At 42.7% G+C, this 24,422-nt stretch overlaps 1 long non-coding RNA gene across 5 annotated transcripts in view; it reads left to right on the plus strand.

The window, feature by feature from the left end:
- The first annotated feature begins 722 nt into the window (after nucleotides 1–722).
- LOC138838915 (uncharacterized) overlaps nucleotides 723–24,422 on the plus strand; it is an 81,865-nt gene continuing 58,165 nt past the window's right edge. For 4 of the 5 annotated variants that reach the window (XR_011375791.1, XR_011375793.1, XR_011375792.1 and 1 more), the window contains exons 1-3: nucleotides 723–923; nucleotides 18,087–18,244; nucleotides 23,601–23,680. This is a non-coding gene — a long non-coding RNA (uncharacterized lncRNA). Of the gene's footprint in view, nucleotides 924–18,086; nucleotides 18,245–19,289; nucleotides 19,408–23,600; nucleotides 23,681–24,422 lie in introns of all 5 variants that reach the window. The other variant, XR_011375794.1, reaches the window with a different exon arrangement.

A 24,422-nucleotide genomic window follows, 5' to 3' on the forward strand; every position in this document is an offset into this window, starting at 1 on the left:
GCAGGCAGGTGTCACAGGGCAGAGGGCACTGACTGAACTCGGTTCTAAATATGAGCATACACACACTCAACATCTGGAGTCTTTGATAGGAAGAAACCCAGGGTCTGGGGGTGGAACAGTGCACACGGATCACTGCCTGGACCGCATTCCATGGCTGAGGACACTAAGATCCCGGGGTCAAAGCAGGTGTTGGTGTCCTCAGGCCCTGGCCAAGGTGAGTGTGGAGCCCCACACCCTGGGCTGTGCATCGGCGGGGCTCCAGCACTAGAAGCAAGGCCGGAGGAGCTCGAATCCCTGGACCGTGGCTCAGCCAGCAAAGGAGGCTGGGATCAGATCCTGGGGTACACTCGAACCCCGCAAAAATGCACCTTGTGCACTAGCGCCCAGCGTACATCAGTCAGTGCCCAACAACCCAACTCTTGCACTTCCTCACCGCCCCCGCGGTGGGGAGCCAGGGAGGAGCAGGACACACCATCGGCTCAGGAGGGGGGAGAACTAATGTCCGATGTCTAGGTCGTGCTCGGGTAGATGGAAACCCTTCGCAAGAAGGTGGAGGTCGACGTGTACAGGCCTTGTGTAGACAGTCTATAAGAGGGTTTGGGGGCTTAATGGCTCCACCGTGCCCCACATCGGTGTTGGCGGCTGAGCCCCCCCCCCCCATGGCGGTAATTTAGTGGTAGCTTCTGGCTTCCTGTCCGGCAAGCTGCGGAAGTGCTCGGAGGAGCAGGGCGGGCTCTGAGGTGCTTGTGCTCTCTGAGTTGCCCATCACCAGGCAGTAGCACTGAAGGCCAGGAGCCTGGAGCTGGCGGCGGTGCGGTGGGGCCAGCCGAGCATGGGGCTGACTGCCCCTGATGAGGCAGAAGGAGAAGCGGCTTCTGCAGGTGGTGGCTCTGGTACTAGCAACCCTGGTCTTCCTGCCCAACGTGAGTGGCAGCTCAACAGTATCCTGAGGCCTGGGGGGGGGGGGGTGGTGGTGCCGGGAGCTGTGGTCCCTGCCTTGGAACAGGTGAGTTCCATGGATGCGGTGGGGCTTGGGATGCTTACCTTCCCCCCTCCCCCCTTCCCCTCGTCTCGTTTTACTTCAAACCTGCGCCTCCTTCTCCATCCTCCTCCTCCTGTAGATGTCCTCAGAGGCAGCTCCTGAAGAGTCTGGGCTGCTTTCCGTTTTCTCTCCCAGATGAGGTAAATTGAGGCTCCAAGGACAGGGATTTGTCCACTCGGCAGAGTCAGAATTAGAACCCAAGGTCCTTGATGCCCAGTATAGAACTCTTATTTCTATTTTCCATACTTTACAGTCTGTCTGCCTTTCTGTTGCCCTCTCCTGCCCTCTGACCTTGTCCAGTGTTCTCTTTCTGGAGAGAACTCTGTCTGCACATGCCTGTATCCCCAGGGTGTGATGCTTTCTGTTGGACTGGTTCCCCCATCACCTCTGCTGCCCTCCCTCACCCCCACCTGCTGATCCTAGTGTTTCTGCTCAGGTCACCCCTGCCCTTCTGGCTTCCCTCTCCCTATTAGGGTTTCCCCATCCTATTTGTTTCTCAGGTCCTGTGAATTCCTTGGGAGTGAGTGCAAAGATCCTCTTGGAGATTAAGGTCACTTGGATGGGGTGAAAAGTGAATTTCTGGTTCTTGAAGAAATTGCCACCTTTGACGCTCCAGGAGTATAGAGGTGTCCCTGTGGAGGGATACCCCAAAATGTCTCAGAGCACTGTACCCTGAGTGCAGAATGCCATATACCTTCCTTCTCTCCTCCTTTCTAATGGGACATGGTATTTCTTGCAGCCCTAACTGTTACCATAATTGTTCCTGCCTCTTGGAAACTCACTCACATCTCATGTATGTGCACATATGTACATACATATGGACTAAATTGGCTTTTTCTTCGTGTATGTGTGTGCATGCTCAGATCCTGGCTCTTGAACTCAGGACCTGGGCCCTTTAGTTGTTTTTTACTTATGGCTGGCACTTTATCACCTAATCCACAGCTCAACTTCTGGCTTTTTGATGGTTCATTGGAGATAAGAGTCTTACAGGCTTTCCTGTGAGGGTTGGCTTAGAACCATTATTCTCAGATCTCAGCCTTTTGAGTAGCTAGAATTCCAGGTGTGAGCCACCAGTGCCTGGCTTGGATTAATATTTTCCTGCTCAATCACATCAGTCCACCTCTCTCATCTCTTGGCAAAAATATGCATGCTTGAATTGGTTTGATATTGGGATATTTTCAAATATTTAGGGGATTTTTGTGGTCCTATGGGACGTGGGCACTGTTCATATCAGGGGTAGAATTGACTGTTGGCTGCCCTCAAGGTAAGAGGCTGACTTTTTGTAGTTGACAGTTTTCCTTTCTACTTAGTGTCAGCCTGCTGTCTAGCCATTATGGTATCTTGAGCACAGATAGTTCTTTGCCATTGGGCTAATCAATTGGAGCTTAGCAATTACTCTAGTTAATTGTTGCAAACCATCCAGAGGAGTTGGCTTGATCTTTATGGTACATCTTAACTGTTCAGAAACTAAGGAAAGTTAGCAAGGTCTTTTCCTAAACCCTGGGTTCAAACCCTGGTAGCCAGCCTAGCCTTGTTCCCCTTAAATTCTGTATCTTGTATGTTTTTCTTTCTTGAAATCTCCTTCAATTCCTATCCTGTACCAGTGTCAGGTTAAAGAGGCCAGGGCTCTGTGCTTGGCTCTGCCCTTAATTTGCTGTATGTGCTTATCATCCATCATGTCCATCCATCTCTTGGTTCAGTTGCCAGCATTCTGTGATGTGATCAGTGAGTGAATACAGGGCTACGGCTTTTTCCTGGGGCATTGTCCCTTGCAGCCTCCATAGGTTCAAGGGTTCTGTATTGGCAGAGCCCCAGCCAAAAGGGGTGGGTCCTGTCCGAGTGCACGTCTCTTGCAGAATAGCTGGGGCCAGGTCTAAAAGAGCTCTTGATAGCCTGTTTCTGCCTAAAGAAAGTTCTCAAATTTCAGTTGAGGTAGGTGCTAAAGAAGTCCTGATTTTCATTTTCTGTAGACCCAAATATGTAGAGAGGAGGTTAAGGTTAACTGCCAGTTTGGCCTGAGCTTTCAAAGAAAATTACTTACATCTACAAGAAGGTATTGATTAAATAAAGCAGTCTTTAGGTCAAAAAAAGAGGAGGGCAATAGCTGGATGGATGCTTCTCATAACACTGACCTGCAGTGTGTGTGGATAGGCTCATGGGGCAGATTTAATTCCTGTTTAATTTCTTTTTCTCTGGAATAGCATAAGGAAGAGGAGGAAGTGGTGAATGGAATTGGTGTTTCAAGGATTGTCAACTGGCTGTTCTTCCTTTAAAGAAAATGTATCCTTCTTGGGTGCAGCAGAAGTGCTCTTTTGCAATGATAGGCCTTTGTAGGTGCTATATTCAGCATTCAGCTGCTGCCTTTCAGGAATATCCTGCCAAATTTCCACCCAGCACTTTTGTATTCTACTCTATTGCAGAGGCAGAGCCCTGGGCTTGGCCTTCCCTGTTAGTTCCTTGTTTGAATGTCAGCTGGCCATGAAGGAAGAGGCTGACTTTCTTCCAGTCCTCATTCCACACTGTTCCTGACCATGCATGCAACACATCAGGCTGTTGTCTGGGAAATCTGCTATCTGGAGCTCTCAGAGCTGTTATGAAGGATTGACTGGTTGGTTCTAAGCTCAGTCCGTCACTCTGGTAATTGTTAAGAACCTTCCCACAGTACCTTCTCATTGATCTTCCTGGCAGAAGTAACCACAGAAGCTCTGGAGGGAAGTCTTGACAGGACTTTTGTCCAAAAGAAAATTAGATTCCTTGTGGATTTGAGAGAAGTTTATCTGAAGGCAACATACCCACTATTTGAACAGTCTTCTTAACTCCTTGATTCCTCCACTGAAGAATAAAAGTGCACTTAGCTGTCCTCTGCTAGAATGTTAGTCACAGAACTGCCACCCAGTTCATCCTGAGTGTACCTCTGGAGCTGGGCAGGGCATCTGATTTATAAAGACACATAATGCTTCTAGGGTTTCTAAATTCATCTGATCAGACAGCTGGCTTCTCAGAAAGCTGCAAACCAAGTAAGAAAGCCAGCCGTGATGCCATCTTTCTTTTAATTTTGGACTTGCTCTCATTACCATACCCCACTGCTAATCTGCATAACATCTTGGTTTAATGCTAGAATCTGTTTCATATTTCAGGCTTGGGAAGTGGTTATTAAAAGACTGCATTAGGAAACTTGATGTGGTCCCTCCTATAATTTCTCATGAGAAATGACTTCATTGGATAAGAGCATCCGTAGAGTGGAAATTGATGGGATAATGGAATACCAATGACTTTAATTTTCAAGTATCAGGAGATTTTCTGATGTCAGAGCTGAACTTTATTCTTAGCACATGCAAAAATTAATACTTTCCTCCCCACCCCGTCCCCCCATTCCTTTCAGTCTTCTCATAGAAGAATCGTGCCCATCAGTAAGTAAAGTTCTTGGAAATGTAGCCTGGGATGATTTCTATAGTTTTCTTCATAGGGGCCGGTAGCTTTTAGATTGCTAATCACTGCTTGCTTACTGTGGTGAAATCTGATTTCACTTGGGAAGGGCTGTTGATTTAGCCAACCACATCTCCCTCGGTTTTATTTTTCTGGGCTTGTTTCTACCAAGGAGCCCCTGGCTTCTGATCTTCTTTCCTGCCCTAAACTCAATCAGTGACCTTAGTAAAGTGGTTTAACTGCTCTGGGATTGGATTACTCCTTTGTGAAGTTAGTTCAGATTCCAAAGGAGGAAAGGCAAATGTGTATTAGAGTGGTGCTTCCTCTCCTGGGTCAAGACAGACATTACTAATCCATCTCTCCCCTCCCATAGCTAGAGCAAACTTTACTAATTCAGTCTACTAAGCCTGGAATCAGCTGGTCTCAGACTAGTTCTCAATACTGCTGCTCAAGTGAAGTTAATAATGTAGTAATTCTGGTAATGTAAGAAATATGTATTTTTGACAAAGGGGAACAAATGCAGTGGTGGTACTCACTAGACCTTATGTGTCAAATGAACTGTACAATTTGTGGATGGGAATGGGAAAGAAAAACTGGGAGAAGGTAAGGGACGGGGGTGACATTGTCTAAAAAGAAATGTACTCTACTCAACTAATGTAATTATAACCTCTCTGCAATCACCTTTATACTATTTTTTTTTAATGAAATAGGTACTTAATTAGGCCTTTCCATTTCTGAGGTTCTGTGGTTCTTAGTTTAGAAGCACATATTGGAAAGATTTGGACTATAAGCTTTTGAATGTAACCTCTGAGGAGACCCCAATTGAGAGCTTGTTAATATTGTAATGCCTTCTCTCAGGCTGTGATTTAAAGATGTTCAGCCTTTAATCTGTTGGCTCTGGTGACAGATAACAGATAAGTGAATCAATAATGGAAAAGCAAAGGCCTATTGAAAAGATAACTATCTAGCAACAATTAGGTAACCATTTAATTATTCCTTGTCCACGGTCAGCTGTTACATTGAGATGGCATCCAGAATGTCATCACTGTATAAAGAAATACCTTGAAGCCAACTTGGCAGCTGGCTAATTGTCCCTGATGATGTTTGAGTTGTGTGACCCAGTTGTGTGTGTGTCTTCTGTATTGTGCATATACCTGACCTTCTGCATCTTATACTTGGGTCAGATTCAGAAAGAGAAAGATCTTGCTTCTCCAACAACCATAATGGTATGGGGTTATGGTAGCTTATGTAGCCTTTGTAGCATGTACAATGCAGTGGGGAAAGGATGTAGCCTGTTGCAGTTCCTGTGGCCAAGAAGCATATCCTGGCCTGAATAGGTGGGGCTGTCTTGACACAAGGTGTTCTTTAAGTACATAGCACATGGTGTTGCACTTGGAAAACTGGATTTTGCTGAGTAAGTCTTAAAGTGTGAGGGAGGTGGTTGAGAAGGCTCTGGTCTAATATGGAAAGAGGCAGCAAAAAGGACCTCACTTAGTCATGTTCTCACAGGAGGAATACAGAGGAACACAGTGCTCTCCAAGTCCTTTGTGTTCTGCTGCGAAGACTTTCTTCCCTCCACATGCTAGATCCATGTCTACTGTTATTTCCCTTGTGAGTCAAATTATCATGCCACATTTTTGGAAGCCAGTACTTAATTACACCATTTGTCTGCTGGAACCTCCCCACCCAAAACACACACACACACACATACACACACACGTGTGTGTGTGTGTATGTGTGTGTGCCAGTTCTGGAGCTTGTATTCAGGGCTGGGGTGCTGTCTCTGATCTGTTTTTGCTCAAGGCCAGTGCTGTACCATATGAGCCACATCTCTGTTTCCTATGGGGTTCCTTCCCCCCTTTGGCACTTAATTGGGCATCAGAGTTTCATGGACTTCCTGCATGGACTGGCTTGAACAATGCATGATCCTTAGATCTTCCTCCTGAGTAGCTAGTGATACCTGACTCTTTTTGCTGATCCATTTTTGTAAATTTTCTTTCCAACCATTTTACTTAATACTGTTTTTGGTGGTACTGAGGTTTGAATTCAGTGCCATGCGTTTGCGCACTTGTTTGCTTGGTCAGGCTCTACCACTTCATCCATGCCTCTAGCTTGCAGTCTTAGTCTAGCTTGCAGTCTTAGTCTGTCTGTCTTGTCTGTCTGTCTGTCTGTGTGTCTCTCTCTCCTTTGATGGTTATTTTTTGAGATGAGGGCTCATGAATGTTTCTGCCCAAGCTAGTCTTAAACTGTGGTCATCCTGCTCTCAGTCACCTAAGTTGCTAGGATTATAGGCACTTGGCTTGTAATTTTTTTTAATTTTTATTTATTTTTTTAATGTGAAAATACTGTACAGAGGGCAAGATAATGAATACATTTCTTATCAAGCATTGTAGCATCCTCCTTTGTTTCCCCTTCCCATCCCTTCCAATCCTCCCCCTGCCCTCCCACCCAATCCTCCCCACCCCTCCCCCCCACCAAAGTTGTAAAGTTCCTTTTCGACATAACGACTTGTACATCTCATTGTTGCAATGGGTCCACCTGTATCCCTATTTAAATGAGTTGTTTTTCCCCTTCCCCTCCACAAATTATACCGACATCAAATACAGTGAAAGCAGGGATTATACTGTGGGAGAGGGACATACAAAGCAACACAGAAATAATCTTATAAATGTGTTAGAAACAATCTCATGAAAGAAAAAAAACATTTGAATACATATCTTAGGGTTCATTTCCCTAACATCACCTTATCTGTCCTTTTCTGCTTGACTCAGACATATACTAGATATTGCAAATAAGGAAACCATGGGACCTATGTTTCTTTGGGCCTGGCTTCCTTCACTTAATAAAGCCTTTCTATTTCCTAACAAATGGGGCAATGTCCTTCTTTCTGATGGAGGCATAGAATTCCATTGTATATATATACCACATTTTCTTGATCCATTCATCTACTGAGGGGCATCTGGGTTGGTTCCATATCTTAGCTATAGTAAATAATGCTGCAATAAACATAGTCGTGCTTGTAGCTTTAGTGTGGTCTTGTTTGTAAACATTTGGGTAAATGCCCAAAAGTGGGATTGCTGGGTCATAGGGGAGCTCTATGTGAAGTCTTTTGAGGAACCTCCATACTACTTTCCAAAGTGGTTGAACAAGTTTACACTCCCATCAACAATGCAGTAAGGTTCCCTTCTGTCCACATCCCCTCCAGCATCTGCTGTTATTAGAGTTCTTGATTTTTGCCATTCTAACTGGGGTGAGGTGGTATCTTAATATTGTTTGATTTGCATTTCCTTTATGGCTAGAGAGGTTTAGCATTTCTTCATGTGTCTATTGGCCATCCTTCTTTCTTCTTCAGAGAAGTTTCTCTTTAAGTCTTTAGCCCACTTATTTATCAGGCAGTTGTTTCTTTGAGGATTTGTTGTTGGGGGATTTAATTTGTTGAGTTCCAGGTATATTTTAGATATGAGACCCTTGTCTGTTGTGTGGCTAGTGAAGATCTTCTCCCAATCCTTGGGCTTTCTATTGATCTTGCTAGCTATGTCTTTTGCCATGCAGAAGCTCTGCAACTTCATGCAATCCCATTTGTCCAATCTTTCTTTGATTTGTTGTGTTTCTGGGTCTCTATTAAGAAAATTTCGGCCTGCGCCAAGGAGACCTAGGTTTTCTCCTATTCCATCCTGTAATGTTTTCAGAGTGTCTGCTTTGACTCCGAGGTCTTTGATCCATTTGGAGTTGATTCTGGTGCAGGGTGATATATAAGGATTTAGCTTTAGTTTTCTACAAGTAGTTAACCAATTTTGGCAGCACCATTTACTGAAGAGGCTATCATTCTGCCATTCTATTGTTTTAGCTCCCTTATCGAAGATCAGATGGCTATAGGTCTGTAGGTTCATTTCTGGGTTTTCAATTCTATTCCATTGGTCCTGAAGTCTGTTCTTGTGCCAGTACCAAGCTGTTTTGATTACTATGGCTTTATAGTAGAGTTTGAAATTTGGTATTGATATTCCTCCAGCAGTGTTCTTTCAGTGCCACATAAACAGAAAAAGCCAGAAATGGTGCTTTAGCCTTTAGCAAAAAAAGCTAAGATACAGTCCTTGAGTTCAAGCCCTAGGACTGGCAAAAAAAAAATCCTGAGAAAAATGTTTTTTGTTGTTTTCATTTGTTGTTGTTTTTGGTTCTCTTACTGAGGCTTGAACTCCGGGAGCCTAGCTTTTTTGCTCAAGGCTGGTGAATCACAACTTCTGGCTTTTATTTTTTTGGTAGTTAATTGAGAAAAGAGTTTCAGTGGATGGGAAATGTACTCATTACCTTACTTATGTAACTGTAACCCCTCTGTACAGTTATTTTACAATAAGAAAACATCAAAAGAAGAGAAATGTACTCCTTACCTTACTGATGTAAAAAAAAGTCAATGGACTTTCTTACCTGGGCTGGCTTTGAACCACAATTCTCAGCTCTAAACTTCTTAAGCAGCTAGATTTACAGGTGTGAGTCACTGGCAGTTTTCATCTGAATTTTGAAGATCAAACCTGCCCTTCAAACAGTATCAATGAGATGCTTCTCCTTTTAAATATTGAAACCTCATAAACAAATTAGGGTGCTTATCTTCTTTTCCTGTTTGATTAACTGACCTTTATGACTATATGCCTATTTAATATAGAATCTAGTCTAGTGTTTCATGGATAACCTCAGCCCTGGTGGGAATCACAGAGCCTGCTTTACCTAAACCTATTCAAACTAAAACATTTCGTGCGTGTGTGTGTGTGTGTGTGTGTGTGTGTGTGTGTGTGTGTGTGTGTGTGTGTGTGTGTGTGTGTGTGTGTGTGTGTGTGTGTGTGTGTGTGTGTGTGTGTGTGTGTGTGTGTGTTGGTCTTAGAGCTTGAACTCAGGATGCGAGAGCTGTCCCTGAACTTCTTTTGCTCAAGGATAGAAATCTACCACTTGAGCCACAGCTCCACATGCAGCTTTTTGGTAGTTTGTTGGAGATAAGAGTCTCTTGGACTTTACCTGTGCAGGCTGTGTTGGAACCCTGAATGTTCGGATCTGAATTTTCTGATTAGCTAGGATTTTATATGTGAGTCCCTGGTGCCCAGCAACCCTTCTCTTTAAAACCTAATAAAGGGGGACTAATTTTTTTTCAAAATTGGTCAGATATGCACAAAGCATTTTTTAAAAAAATTACCACACATCTCAGTGTGTTCATCATACACTGGAGCTCTGAGGAATGAGACTTCCTTAGCCATCTTCAGGACAGTGATGGAGGAGGCTCAGCCTCAGGTCATGGCCTCCATCCCCTCCTGGTTAAACTGAATGTCCAGGAGACAGGCTGAGAAATGAGGAGGCGGGGCCAGTCAGAGGGAAACCTGGAGCTGGCAGCCATGTCTGCTGTCCAGATGGCTGTCCTCAGAGCAGCCAGTGACTGCAGACACCCTGACTCCCCTTGAAAATGGGGACAATACCAGAAGCCCCAGTGCTGCAGGGCAATAGGAAAGCACTTTGTAAATTCTGCAGTACCACTGTGAGTACTGAGAGAGGTTATACGTGTGCATGCCTTGTGTGATTGTGTGTACGTGTGTGTGAATGATTTTTGTGCTTATGTAAGTCCTGTAGCTTGAACTCAAGGCTTGTACACTGCCCCTTTGTTTGTTTAACCCAAGGCTAGTACTCTACCACTTTAGCCACAGCTCCACTTCCAGCTTTCTAGTTAACTGGAGATGAGTCTTCTGGACCTGCATGTCCAGGCTTGGTTCTGATCCAGGATTCTTAGATCTAAGCCTCCTAATAGTTAGCCTTACAGGTTTGAGCCACCAACACCACAGTGTGATTTTTTTATTATGTTTTTTTGTTGTTTTTAAGGTACTTTTTTTTTTTGGTCCAGTCATGGGGCATGAACTCTGGGCCTGGGCGCTGTCCCTCAGCTCTTCAGCTCAAGGCTAGCGCTCTACCGCCTGAGCCACAGCGCCACTTCTGGCTTTTTTCTTTTTGCTTATGTGGTGCTGAGGAATCGAACCCAGGGCCTCAGGCATGCAAGGCAAGCGCTCTACCACTGAGCCACCTTCCCAGCCCCTTAAGGAACTATTTTGTGTGTGTCTGAGAGTACTGGGGCTTGAACTCAGGGCCTGGACACTTACTTTCCTTAGCTTTTTTACTTAATGCTCTTGCTCTGTCCTTGAGCCACAGCTCTCCTAGTAGCATTTGGGTGGCTAAACGGAGATAAGAATCTCATGGACATTCTTGCCCTGGACTGGCTTGGAACCTCAATCCTCAGATCTTAGCTTTCTGAATAGTTAGAATTACAGGTGTGAGCCCTGAGAGCCTGGCTCAAGAACTAATCTTAAAGGCATTGTGTATACTTGTAGAGGCTTCCATAGGAAGGTTCCCTTAGGAGCGATTCAGTAGACACACACTAGAGGAAGACACTTCTGTGTACTTCCATCTCTGCTTGAATGGCTCAGGACGTGGAGGTCTTAAGTGGTTCCTCTCCCTGTTCCCTTGCTCATCCAGCTGTTCTTCCAGGTAAAGGGTGTTGAGTGCCCCTTCTGCTTCTGAAGACAGATAGCAAAATAAAGCAGTGGGCTCACATGGTCATGTCACTGCCCTGGTTGTGCCAGCCCTTATCCAGGATAGAGGCACTTGATCAGAGGATCTGGCATGTGCTGTTCCAGAAGCTAATGTTCCAGAAGCTACTAAGGGCCAAGGCCTCTGCTTTGGGGAAGGAGGAGGATGTGGCAGGGCCATCTTAACTCTGCATACAATCCAGTTTTTCTTTGTCAGCTGTGCTTTGCCTAGCACTGGGTATATAAGGATTTATGAGAGAGCTGCTGTGGGTGGCAGTAATTGTTACCTCCCCCTTCAGAAATGGGAATAAAATGTGTTTGCCTCAGGCCTGCTCTTGCCTTGGCTTGCCATTGCTTTCTGTTCTAGATTTCCTGTGAGGGAGAAGGCAAGGCTAAAGCCTGGGCCTACCAGATTATCTGAGGTGGCACTTTCTGGATTATTTGAGGTCCATGTGAGTGTGTCTCTGGTTCCATCCCTCTCTCTGTCTCTTTGTGCCTGTACTGGGGTTTGAACTGAGAGCCTGGGCTCTGTCCCTGAACATTTTTACTCAAGGCTGGTGATGTACCACTTGAGGTACAGCTCCACTTCCAGATTTTTGCTGGTTAATGGAAAATAAAGAGTTGACTTTCCTGACCAGGCTGGCTTTAAATTGTGATCCTCATATCTCAGCCTCCTGCAAGATATCTATAGGTGTGATCAGCCAGAACCCAACTCTGTGTGTGTGTACTGGGGCTTCATGCTCTTCTTTAACTTTTTTTTTGGGGGGGGGGGAGATTGGTCATGGGGCTTGAACTCTGGGCCTGTGCACTGTTCCTCAGCTCTTCAGCTCAAGGCTACCATTCTACCATTTGAGCCACAGTGCCACTTCTGGCTTTTTCTGCTTATGTGGTGCTGAGGAATCGAACCCAGGGCCTCATGTATGCAAAGCAAGCACTCTACCACTGAACTACCTTCCCAGCCCCTCTTTAATTTATTTTTTTTTGCTCAAGGCTAGTACTTAGTCCTCTCTCTCTCTCTCTCTCTCTCTCTCTCTCTCTCTCTCTCTTTGTTGTTGTTGGTCATGGGGCTTGAACTCAGAGCTTGGGTGCTGTCCCTGATCTCTTTTTGCTCAAGCCTAGTACTCTACCATTTTATTTTATTTTATTTTATTTTTGGGTCTGGTCATGGGGCCTGAACTCTGGGCCTGGGCACTGTCCCTTAGCTCTTCAGCTCAAGGCTAGCACACTACCACTTGAGCCACAGCACCACTTCTGGCTTTTTTCTTATGTGGTGCTGAGGAATCGAATCCAGGGCCTCATGCATGCAAGACAAGCGCTTTACCACTGAGCCCCTTCCCAGCCCCAACTCTACCATTTTAAACCACAGATCCATTTGAAGTTTTTTTGTTTTTGTTTTGTCGGTTGTGGGCCTTGAACTCTGGGCCTGGGCACTATCCCTGACTCTTCAGCTCAAGTCTAACATTCTCCTACTATCCCTGATTCTTCAGCTCAAGTCTAACATTCTACCACTTGAGTCACAGCGCCATTTCTGGTTTTCTTGTTCATTGGAGATAAAGAGTCTCAACCAATTTTCCTGCCCAGGCTCTCTTTGAATCATGATTCTCAGATCTCAGCCTCCTGAGTAGCAGAATTATAGGCGTGAGCCACCAGCACTTAGCTCCACTTGCAGCTTTTGAGTGCTTAATTGGAGATAAGAGTCTCATAGAGACTTTTCCATCTGGTCTGGCTTCAAACTGTGATCCTCAGATGTCGGGTCTCCTGAGTAGCTAGGATTATAGGCACCCAACTTCCTCTAGTTCTCTTATTTTCTGTTGTTGTTGTTGCCGGTGGTGGTGGTGGTGGTGTGTGTGTGTGAATTTTCATTTATATCGTCTAGGCATGTATTCTACCACGTAAGTGCCCCCAGTTCTTTTTGCCTTGGCTATTTTTCCAAATGGGTCTCTCTTTTCTCCCAGGCCAGCCTCAGCTTGTGATCCTCCTATTTGCACTTTCCATGTAGCTAGAAAAACAGGTATACACCAATGGCATAACCTAATTTTTTTATAGGTTAATGTGAGCCCTTGAATTTTTTGGGGGGGGGCTGGGAATGGCCTCCAACTGTGACCCTCTCAATCTCTGCCTCCTGGTAATTAGGATTACAGACAGAGTTAGCCACTACACCTGACTTTCTCACCTTTTTTTTTTTTTTGTCAGTCGTGGGGCTTGAACTCTGGGTCTGGTTGCTGTCTCTGAGCTTTTCATCTCAAGGTGAGCCAGTGCTCTACCACTTGATGCTCTACCACTTGAGCCATACCACCACTTGTGGTGTTCTTGTGGTTTATTGGAGATAAGAGTCTCACAGACTTTCCTGCCCAGGCTGGCTTTGAACCTGGATCCTCAACTCTCAGCCTCCTAAGTAGCTGCGATTACAGGCATGAGCCACCAGTACTAGCACCTGACTTTCTCACTTTAAAGCTGCAATAAGAGTAACTTGGAAAAACAGTTCTTGTTGTGTATAAATTGTGTGTGTGTGTGTGTGTGTGTGTGTGTGTGTGTGTGTGTGTGTGTGTGTGTGTGTGTGTGTGTGTGTGTGTGTGTGTGTGTGTGTGTGTGTGTGTGTGTGTGTGTGTGTGTGTGTGTGTGTGTGTGTGTGTGTGTGAAATAGCTCCGGATGTTGGGATGTACCATAGGAATAAGAAGCATGTGCTATCAGCCAAAACTGGCAAACAGGCACACAGAACAGCAGGCAGGCTGCCCCCTGTTTATCCCTATCCCAGAAAGCCCTGCCCCTCTGTTCACAATGGCTGAACTCAGGTCACAGTCTGCAAAAGGAGTGGCTTAATTGACTTGTAAATAAAATTCAAGACAAGATGTCTTAAACTGCTCAGGAAATGATGCATGAAACTAAAATGTAATTAATAAGGGCCAAACCACTGTGCCAAAGGAGGAACTCTTCAGAAAAGCAGTTATCTTAAGATAAACATAAAGGAAGCAAACTACTTCGATAGAAAAGATGCTTTTCTCACATAAAGTCACTAACATCTTCAGTATCTATTTCATTGAAGGTTATCTTGGGAGTGCAGGTTGGACGGGCTGGGTTTTAAAAGATATATATATATATATCTATATCTATATCTATATCTATATCTATATCTATATATATATATATATATATATATATATATATATATATAGCAGATAGGTCTACTGTGTGTTGAGTCAGACTTTTTCTTAGCCTTATGATGCTGAGTTTGGCCAAGCATCTGTGCTTTGAGGTAGACATGAGCTTCAGCCTATTGTCCCACCTTCCATGTTTCAGGTTGATAAAAACAGCTCCTTGTCTAACTTTACAGTGACCAGATTTTATTTTGAAATTTAAAAATTTATAAAAAATATTCAGTGTTTTTGTGTGTATTGGTAAATGGAAGACTTTGGTTCACTGAAACTTAGATGTTTTTAAGATTTTATTTTATATAAAGTGGTTTAAGTCAGGTTTTGGGACAGCCCATCTTTTTTCTTTTTTTTAGTGGTGGTGGGGTGGAGGGTGGGGTGGGGGTGGGGGTGGGGGTGGAGGGTATCAATTTTGAGGCTTGAACTCAGAGCCTGTGCTCTGCCCCTGAACTTTTTTGCTTAAAGATAACATTCTAATTCTTTAGTCTCTGCTCCACTTCCAGCTTTTTGGTGAGTGATAGGGTAAATTAGACTTTGCCAGAGAACCATGCAGACATGCAGGTACAGAAAACAAAGATAGGTTTACTGCCGGGAAAGGGGCTGACAAAACCCTTTCTCACAAGGGAGAAGTGAAAAGATGCGCTGGCTTCTGAGCTGTCTGAGATGACCTATATAACCTAGGAGGTTTAGGAGGGGCTAGGAGGTGGAGACCCTAGTGTGGACTTGTGAGGCCCAGGGGCTTCATGATGGTGGACTAGGATTTATGGCTGCTGTTCAAATAGTAGATAAGCTGCCTAGACCTGAAGGTCACTCTAAGGGGCTCTTGTTGCCCTTATATGGTGGTAGCTGCCCCAGAGAAGTGCCATCTCAAGTTTGTAAGGGGGTTGGAGGTTATTTACTGTCTTCATTAAATGTGCCCAATGTTGCCTAGAAAAGGAACATGCTAAGCTGTGAAGCGGGGGAGTGTACTAAGCTATGGGAAGGGAGCTCAGTCTGGGACAAGGTTCCCTTGGGCTATGGGGGAGGTGGTGACAGGCTCTGAGAAGATGATAGAATTTTCCTAGGAAGAAAGCTTTCTTACCTGGTAGATAAATCTCAAGGAGTCCTTGGAGCTGTTGTTAGAAGAATAGATAAAGTTGGAAACTGGTAGCTCACACCTGTAGTCTCAGCTAAAGTGGAGGCTGAGATCTGAGAATCAGTTTGACACCGCCCAGGCAGAAAAATCTGTGAGACGTCTCTCTGATTAACTATCAAAAAGCCAGAAATGGAGGTGTGGTTCAAGTGGTAGAACAGCAGACTTGAGGAAAAATGCCAACTGAGAGCATAAGGCCCTAAATCCAAGCACCAGTACCAGTATTAATAATAAAAAAAGATATGAATAGACTCCTATCTTGAAAACAAGCAGGAAAAGCAGCACTGGAAGGATGGCTCAAGTTGTAAATGCAGTGAGCCTGGAAGGGCTAGTATCCTCCTTCTGAGACCTAGAAATTACTTGCCCAGCATCTTTGTTTTCTGAAGAGGTGTGTGTTGGGATTCCTGCTCTGTCTATGAGACTTTAGCTGGGCTTTGGGTCTTCTCAGGCTTGTTTCTACTTCTATAAAATCCTTCCAGGAAACCTCTTTACATTGAGTTGCTATGGCTCCTTGGGCTCCTCATGGCAGTGACAGCTTCTCAGACTGCCCTTATTTGGGGGCAGCTTGAATGGTTTTGAGGAGCCCTAGTCAGACATGCCTTAGAATCTGTTGGGATTCATCTCATGTGTTTTCGATTTGAGATGGAAGTTCATGGGTTTGGGAGAAGGAAACTAGAAAAGTAAATGCTTAGCACAAAGTTGATGTATTTTTACTGTCAATTTCACCTTATTCACCTAGTCCATGGGCCTTCATAGTTCTCCAATGTCAGGAATCTCTTCTTTTCTTCCTTTTTAAAACTTTACTCCCCCCCCCCCTCCCCAATCTGTCTGTCTCTTTCTGTGCCAGTACTAGAACTTGAACTCAGTGCCTGGGTGCTGTCCCTTAGTTTTTTCATTCAAGGCTGATGCTCTACCACTTGAGCTGTACCTCCAATTTGGGGTTTTGATGATTCATTAGAGATAAGGACCTCACTAATGTTTCTATTTGTACTGGATTTGAACGTCTATCCTCAGATCTCAGCTTGCTGAGTAGCTAGGCATGCCCATTTCTTATGAGAAGGCCTGGTGATGTAACACATTATTGGCTGTTTGCTGTGCACATGGTACAGTGTTGTGTGGCACGGCTATGAAGACACGCAAGACATGATCTGTGCTCAGGCATCCCAAGTATGAACTGCACTTTTAGCGCACTGGGGAAGGTGCAGTGATAGTGTTCATAGGGGCTCCAAGGAAGTTGGTTACCTGACCAGGCTTTCCATTTCCTGACTTTATGCTTTAAGTGAATTTCCATAATTCCCTTCCATTCCCTTCAAACCATAACATTTTAAATGTTACAAAAGAAAGAGAAAATTAAGGAAGCTAGCATATTTCCTTTGGAGACATGCCCAGAGACCCTCCTTCCTTCCTTCATTCCTTCGTTCCTTCGTTCCTTTGTTCCTTCCTTCCTTCCTTCTTTCCTCTCCTCCCTCTCCTCCCTCTCTCTCCCTCCCTTTCTTTCTTTCTTTCTTTCTTTCTTTCTTTCTTTCTTTCTTTCTTTCTTTCTTTCTTTCTTTCTTTCTTTCTTTCTTTCTTTCTTTCTTTCTTTCTTCTCTCTCTCTCCTTTCTTCCTTCCTTCCTTCCATCAGTTGTAGATTTTGAACTCTGGGCCTGGACATTATCCCTCAGCTCTTTAGCTCAAGGGGAATGTTCTACCACTTGAGCCACAGTGCCACTTCTGGTTTTCTGGTGGTTTATGGGAGATAAGTTTCACGAACTTTCCTGCCTGATCTGGCTTTGAACCGCAATCCTCAGATCTCCTAGCTCCTCAGGAAGTTGAGATCTGGGGATTGTGGTTCAAAGCCAGCACAGGCAGGAAACCCTATAAGACTCTTCTCTTCCTGCAAACAAAGCAGGAAGTGGAGCTATGGTTCAAGTGGTAGAGTACTATCCTTTTTTAAATTTTTTTTACAATTTTTTTCTTTTTTTTAAAATTTAATTTAATTTTATTTGTGAACATAGAGTACTATCCTTGAGCACATAAAGCTCAGAGACATCACCTAGGCCCTGAGTTTAAGTCCCTGGACTGGCACAAAAATAACCCACAAAATATGCAAATACCTTTTCCCAGTATTGTAGTAATGACATAGTATGTTGATTTCTAGGGAAAGAGCATTATTAGTGGGAGTTTAGAGGTCTTAGAATTCATTAGGAAGAAGACAATGGATATAATAGCAGAAGGGTATCCTGGATTTAAAATGACCAAGGGTCTGATGAACTGGAATTCTGTACTGTCTCAGGTACTGTTACCTTTACTGATTTGATTGCTCTTTTCTGTTTGTATGTTTTTTTTTTTAATTTGAATTTTTGCTTTTGTTACCTTGGAACTTGGTTAGTGTTTCCTTGTAAAGATTTTTCAATGCTTTATAAAATTAAGGCTTTTATTTATGGGTTGGATATGCAATGAGAGCTCTAAGGCTTAGACAAAAGGCCAGCTCTTTTCTTTCTCTCGTAGCCTCTGTCAGTGCAGTGTAAAATCCTGAGCACTATGAAGATTACTTATTATGTTATGAAATCACTTTTGGAAATGAATGTGGCTCCTTGGGTGATGCTGTCTAGCAACAAGTTATTTTTGTTTCTTTTTTTTCCATGCAGCTCCTGATCCTTAGTGAATTTGATTTGCCATACCAAGAATGAAGGACAGCACTCTGTACTGGAGCTTGTCTCAGCTTTGCTTCTCTCCACTCTTAAAACTTACTCTTGAGCTCTTACTATTTGCTGCATCTTTGTTTCCATCTCTTTTTAGGTTCTATAAGAGGCAAAGGAGAAAGAAGAGCTAAGAACCTCCAATGAGGTAGCCATGGAAACAGATAAGAAAACTCATTATGGTCTACTCTTTGATGAACTTCAAGGCCTTCACATCTAGAAGCTCTGGAGATGATTTCCCAAGAAAGTGAAAAAAAGGTAATTCCAATCCCAAACTCCCAGCTGAAAAGAGTCTTCAAACAAGAAACATTGCATGGTTTCTTTCCTCTTTTTATATTTTGAAGATGAAATGTATCTCCGAAGAAGGCGTAGGTCTCTGTAAATGTTATAACAAAAGAAAAATATCCCTTAATGTTTAATTGTTAGAAAAAATATTGAGTAAGTCAAATGTTATTTCTCTAAAATTATAGAAAAAGAACAGAATAATGAAGAGGTCTTAACACCGCATATCTTTTTCTTTCACCTTAGTCTTTCATTTTCTGTTTTTTTCTTCAGTGTCATGGGTTTTAGCTGTTAAAAAGCATGTTAACAGCTACTAATTTGTATATAATTTCCTGTTAGTTCATCTGCTCTGATAATCTAAGCCATTTTCTTTTTTTTGTCAGTTGTGGGACTTGAACTCTGGGCCTGGGCGCTGTCCCAGCTCTTCAGCTGAAGGCGAGTGCTCTACCACTTGACCCCCAGCACCATTTCTGGTATTTTTTCTGGTGTTTTATTGGAGATAAGAGTTTCATGGCTTTTCCTGCCCAGGTTTCTAAGCCATGCTTAAGCACTGATGATTTTCAGTTATCTCTGGCCTATATTACTTTTAGAAATGCAGAGTCAATTTCTACCTTCCTATAATATCTACCTTATTGTGTTACACTTATTAAAAAATAGCTCTGGCTCTAATCCTAGCTCAGGAGGCTGAGATCTAAGGTTAGCTGAAAGCCAGGCCAAGCAGGTTATCTCTGATAAACCACTCAGAAAGCTGGAAGTGGCGCTGTAGCTCAAGTGGTAGAGCACTAACCTTGAGCACAAAGTGCCTCAGGGATAGCACCCAGGCTCTGAGTTCAACACGTAGGACCAACACACACACACACACACACACACACACACACACACACACATACACACACACACGCTCACTCACACATGTGCATGCATGCACACACAGAGCTGTGTTGGCAGTGAGCTGTTCAGTTTTTTTCTCCCTGTAAGATTTTTTTTATTATTTCCACAGTATTTTATTATTTTCATTCAGGTGAAATCTGTCCTTAATTCTCCAGTAGAGAAGAATTAGAGGCTATCATACTTGAATTAGAACTACTCAAAGAAGCGTTTTCCTAGCAGAATTTGTGAGGAAGAGGAAGAGAAAAATGGTAATATGACAATTTAGTATCTGAGTGGGAATTTTTATGTATTTATTTGTATTTATATGTAGTGTTTTGCCTTTGAAATAAATTACTCCAGTTTACTCTGTGTGTGTGTGTGTGTGTGTGTGTGTATGTTTGTGTGTGTGTGTGTGTGTGTTTGTGTGTGTGTGTGTGTGTGTGTGTATGCTGGTCTCAGGTCTTGAACTCAATGTCTGTTTGCTGTCCCTGAGCATCTGTGCTTAAAGTTAGGGCTATATGAGTTGAGCCACACTTCTACTTCCAACATTTTTTGTGACTAGAGGTAAAAGTTTCATGGAGTTTTCTTTCTAGACTGGCTGATCCTCAGATCTCAGCCTCCTGAGTAGCTAGTATGACAGGCGTAAGCCACCAGTGCCCTGTTTTTCACTCCTTTTTGCAGTGAGAATTTTCATGTAGAATCCTTTTTGCAACTTTCCCCCTGTCTAGGTGTTCAGACATGTCAGCCACTTGCCTATGTCTTTTTTTTTTCCTGCCAGACTCCTCTTAGCATCCCCCAGACTGATATTGTTCATATACCCCTGCCACTGTTTACAGTTAAAGAGTGCTCTTGTCAGAGTTTGTCCTCAGTTTGGCTGACATTTCTTTATATCTCTGTATATTTCATCTGTGCCTCGTGACTTGTGGGACCCTTAATCCCATCTTGAATTGAGGCAGGCAAGGTGGTAGTACCTAAAATGTGACTGATAGTCTTCCCCCTCCCCACCCCCCTCAATTTAAAGCCTGAATCTCTTAGGAAATATGAATGTTGATGCTGCTCATTGTTACAGTAATTAGGTAATTTGGCAGTTTATACAAAATGTAATTCCTGGACAAACAAATCTTAAGGGTTTAATTAGAAATCTTAAAATTTAATTAGAAATATTTCTAACACATGTTCTTTGCTAATTGGCTATTTTAAGAAAGTGGAATCCGATGAATTCAGTTTTGTCTTTCCTTTTTTGGGGGGTCTGGTCATAGGACTTGAACTCAGGGATTGGGCATTGCCCTAAGCTTTTTTTGCTCATGGGTAGTGCTCAGCACTTGAAGCACTGCACCACTTCTGGCTTTTTCTGAGCAGTTTATTGGAGATAAGAGTCTTACAGACTTTCCTGCCTGGGCTGGCCTTCAAACCACAATCCTTAGATCTCAGCCTCCTGAATTGCTAGGTTACAGGTGTGTGCCACCAGTGCCCTGGCCATTTTAACTACTTGCTTTGCCATGGAATGCCATTTTCACTCTGAAGTATAGGTGGTCACAGAGACTAGAATTCTGTTTAGTGAACATTTCTTGAAAGTGAATGAAATAAGCCTTTATGTCAAGAAAAGCAACAATGTATGAGTCATGATAAACATTCAAACTAAGTTTTAATTTTGTAGAACATATTTATTGCTTTGTTGAGCTTTATAGTTTCCCAGCGCAGTTTATAGACTGCTGATGAAATCTGTGTTGATAATCACAGCTGTATTCATTTATTACAGGACAGTTTGTCAACATTTGGAAGATTCATATAACTCAGAATGATTATTTTCCCATCATTTAATATGTGATGTTAGCAAATCATGCATGGGCAAAAAAAAGACTAATAGATTTTAATTTAATACTTTCAAGCAGAAAATCATATGGTATACCTTCAGGCTCAATGCTCTGTGTCTCATTACAACTACACTTTAAGAGATGACAACTAGTTTAGTTTTAGTGTAGTATTAAGGAATATGCAAGCATTAACTTTACTGATAATCTGATAATGCTACTAAAATACTTCTTCCCTTTCTAACTAAGTGACTTTGTAAGGTAGATTTTCTTCATATACTTAAAACAATATATCCCAACAGACTAAGTGTAAAAGCAGATAAGGGAATACAAGTGTCTTTCACTAGGCTAAACGATAGAGATTTATTAAAGATGTAAAACAGTGGCATTGTTCCTCTGAAATTTTATCTTTTTGGAAAATATAGTTACTTTTCTATAAATGTATATTAACAAGTAGTGTGTTTTTTTCTTAAGTTTACCAAACTACCATAAGCACTTCAGTTATAATTTTTCATTTGTTTGGGTTGTGAAACTAGGACTTGAACTCAGTACTTGATGCATTGCTCATTGGCTGAGTTCTACTTTTAATATATCTGTTTCTCTCTCATGTGTGTGTGTGTGTTTGTGTGTGTGTATTCCCTATTTTTAAAATTTATTTATTTATTTTTATTTACTTCTTTATTTTTTGGTTGGTTGTGGAGCTTGAACCCTGGGCTTGGGCATTGTCCCTGAGCTCTTCAGCTCAAGTTTAGCACTCTACTGCTTGAGCCACAGTACCACTCCGGTTTTCTAGTGGTTTATTGGAGATAAGAGTCTCATGAAAAAAAAAAATTAAAAAAAGAGTCTCACGGACTTTCCTGCCTAGGCTGGCTTTGAACCATGATCCTCAGATCTCAGCCTCCTGAGTAGTTAGGATTATAGGCGTGAGCCACCAGCACCTCACTAAATTTACTTATTTTTGTGCCAGTACCTAGGTATTGATCCTGAGTTGCAGTCTACCACTTGAGTCACCGTGCTGCTTCTGCCTTTTTCTGAGTAGTTTATTGGAGATAAGAGTCTCATCAACTTTCCTGCTCCAGCTTGCTTTTAACAGCAATCCATAGAGCTCAGTCTCCTGAGTGAGTAGCTAGGATTACTGGTGAGATCTACCAGTTCCTAGCTCTACTTACATTTTTAATTAGCTCTTTGGGGGACTCTCAAAATTTTAAGAGTATTTAGAGGTCCTGAGACTACCATGTTTGAGAGCTGCCAGATTAAATTTTTCCAAATGTCAGTGCTTTATAAGGTGGCTCTGATCTGTTGATCTTTTACTTCTTTGAACTGTCAGTGTGCTTGCCACTGATATCCTCTAAACCTCCTTTGTTTTTTTTAAATTTCTAATCTACTGTAAAATAACTAGTCTTCAATTTTTCTATGGAGAGAGTGAACATCTATCGCTGAGTGAGGGACTTTCCTTAATCTTTGAGAGTGGATTTTATGCAGACTGGGATGTTTTCTTTTTCATTTAATTGTCTTTAGCATTGTGTTTTAAGAAGTCAAACTGGATAGTTGTATAAAATCACACTAATAAATGACAGTATACTCTATGTAAAAGCTTAACTCCTTATTAGAAAATGTTTTCTGACCAGGTGCTAGTGTCTCAGGCCTGTAAACCTTGCTACTCAGGAAGCTGAGATCCTAGGATCTGGGTTTGAAGCCAGCTCACCAGCAAAGTCTTGTGAGACTCTGATCCCCAATTAACTACCAAAATCCCAAAGTGGGCTGTAGTTCAAGTGATAGAGAGTTAGATTTGAACTGAAGAAGCTCAGGGACAGTACCCAGATCCTGAGTTCATGCCCCTGGACTGGCACAAAAAAAGAAAGAAGAGTTTTTTGAACATACATTGTTAATGTTGTTCTGAAGTGTTGAGAGGGCAGCTAACCATGAGGGGCTTTGGAGTTATCCACGGTGTCAAAATGAAGATCTGTCATTTACTAAAGCCATGTGACCTTGAAAAGTTCCTAGATACTGAGCTGTTCTCTCATCTATAATACCTTACAGGTTGTTAAAATAAGTACTAAATGAAATACTGTATTCAGTATGTGGCACAGTAGTCATAACCAAAAGATGGTAATTATTTTCATGATCCAAAGATATACGTACATAGATAAAAAATCTGCCTTTTAGAAGTCTTATCTTAGGAAACACATAAAGCCATTGTGCCACAGTGTGCCCCTTGTGCCACATGCTTGCTCGGCAAGCACTCTACTGCTAAGCCACATTCCCAGCCCGAATTCCATTTTTTTTATACAATATCTGCCTCACACTCTCCATGCATTATTCTTTAATGTGATGCAAAGAGCATTGAGAGTGGAGGGCCAAGGTTTAACTCTTAATCTTTGCTAAGAGATCTTGAGGAAATCCTTGATCTCTTCCAGCCTTTCTTATCTTTATCACTAAAGTGTGATAATGCCCACTTCTCTTATAATCCCATTAAGAACATCCATTGACACAGTATACACAAAAAGATTCTGTAAGCGCTCATATTCCTTGCTCAGATAAATTGTTATGAATATTTCTGCTGCTTTCACTCCTTTTCCTTTCACCTTTCTTGTGATCCTCAGCAGTTTGCTGGAATATTTTTCGTGTGACTGACTTTGGTTTTTTTTCAGGGGATGAAGATTTTTCTGAAGAGATAACAGAGCTGTTTTCCCAGCTGCACATCTCCTGCAAACCAGACAAACTTGCCAGAGTAAGTTATTACTTCTTAGTGATTTTGATTTATTTATTTGTAACACTGTAGTGGATAAAACTGAGATAGTGACCATTTATCATATGGAAATAACACCCTAGGGCAAAGCTTTGCTCTTTGTTGGTGACATGAGCTGTATACATGTCCAAGATCAGAGTGGGTAAGGAGGTTCTATATCCAGGAAAATATTTAATAAAACATATATTCGGTTGCCTGTTTATGGGTTGCTTTTTCCTTTTATGCCTACTTATCCCAGTCTTGAGACATTCTATAAACCAGTAAAGAGCAGGCACACAATGTTTCCTGGACAGAAGGAGCTGATGGCCGTGTAAGTCAGCATGTCCTGTTCTCGCCTAAGTCCTAGGGTAAAGAATGTAGTACTTGATCTTTTATTCTTATCCCCTAATGCTTGCATTCTCATGAAACCTTCTCACACAACTTCTCAGGAACTCATCTTCTGCAGTCCAAATGTATCTCTTCACTATTCAATCTAGTATTGTTTAAAAATGGTCAAATTCAGGGCTGGGAAGGTGGCTCAGTGGTAGAGCGCTTGCCTTGCATGCATGAGGCCCTGGGTTTGATTCCCCAGCACCACATAAGCAAAAAGAAAAAAAAAAGCCAGAAGTGGCGCTGTGGCTCAAGTGGTAGAGTGCTAACCTTGAGCTGAAGAGCTGAGGGACAATGCCCAGGCCCAGAGTTCATGCCCCATGACTGGACCACCCCTCCCCCCAAAATGGTCAAA

The sequence above is a fragment of the Dipodomys merriami genome, unplaced genomic scaffold (genome assembly GCF_024711535.1).
Source record: "Dipodomys merriami isolate MVZ:Mamm:240054 unplaced genomic scaffold, mDipMer1.0.p SCAF_29, whole genome shotgun sequence".
Lineage (NCBI taxonomy): Eukaryota > Metazoa > Chordata > Mammalia > Rodentia > Heteromyidae > Dipodomys > Dipodomys merriami.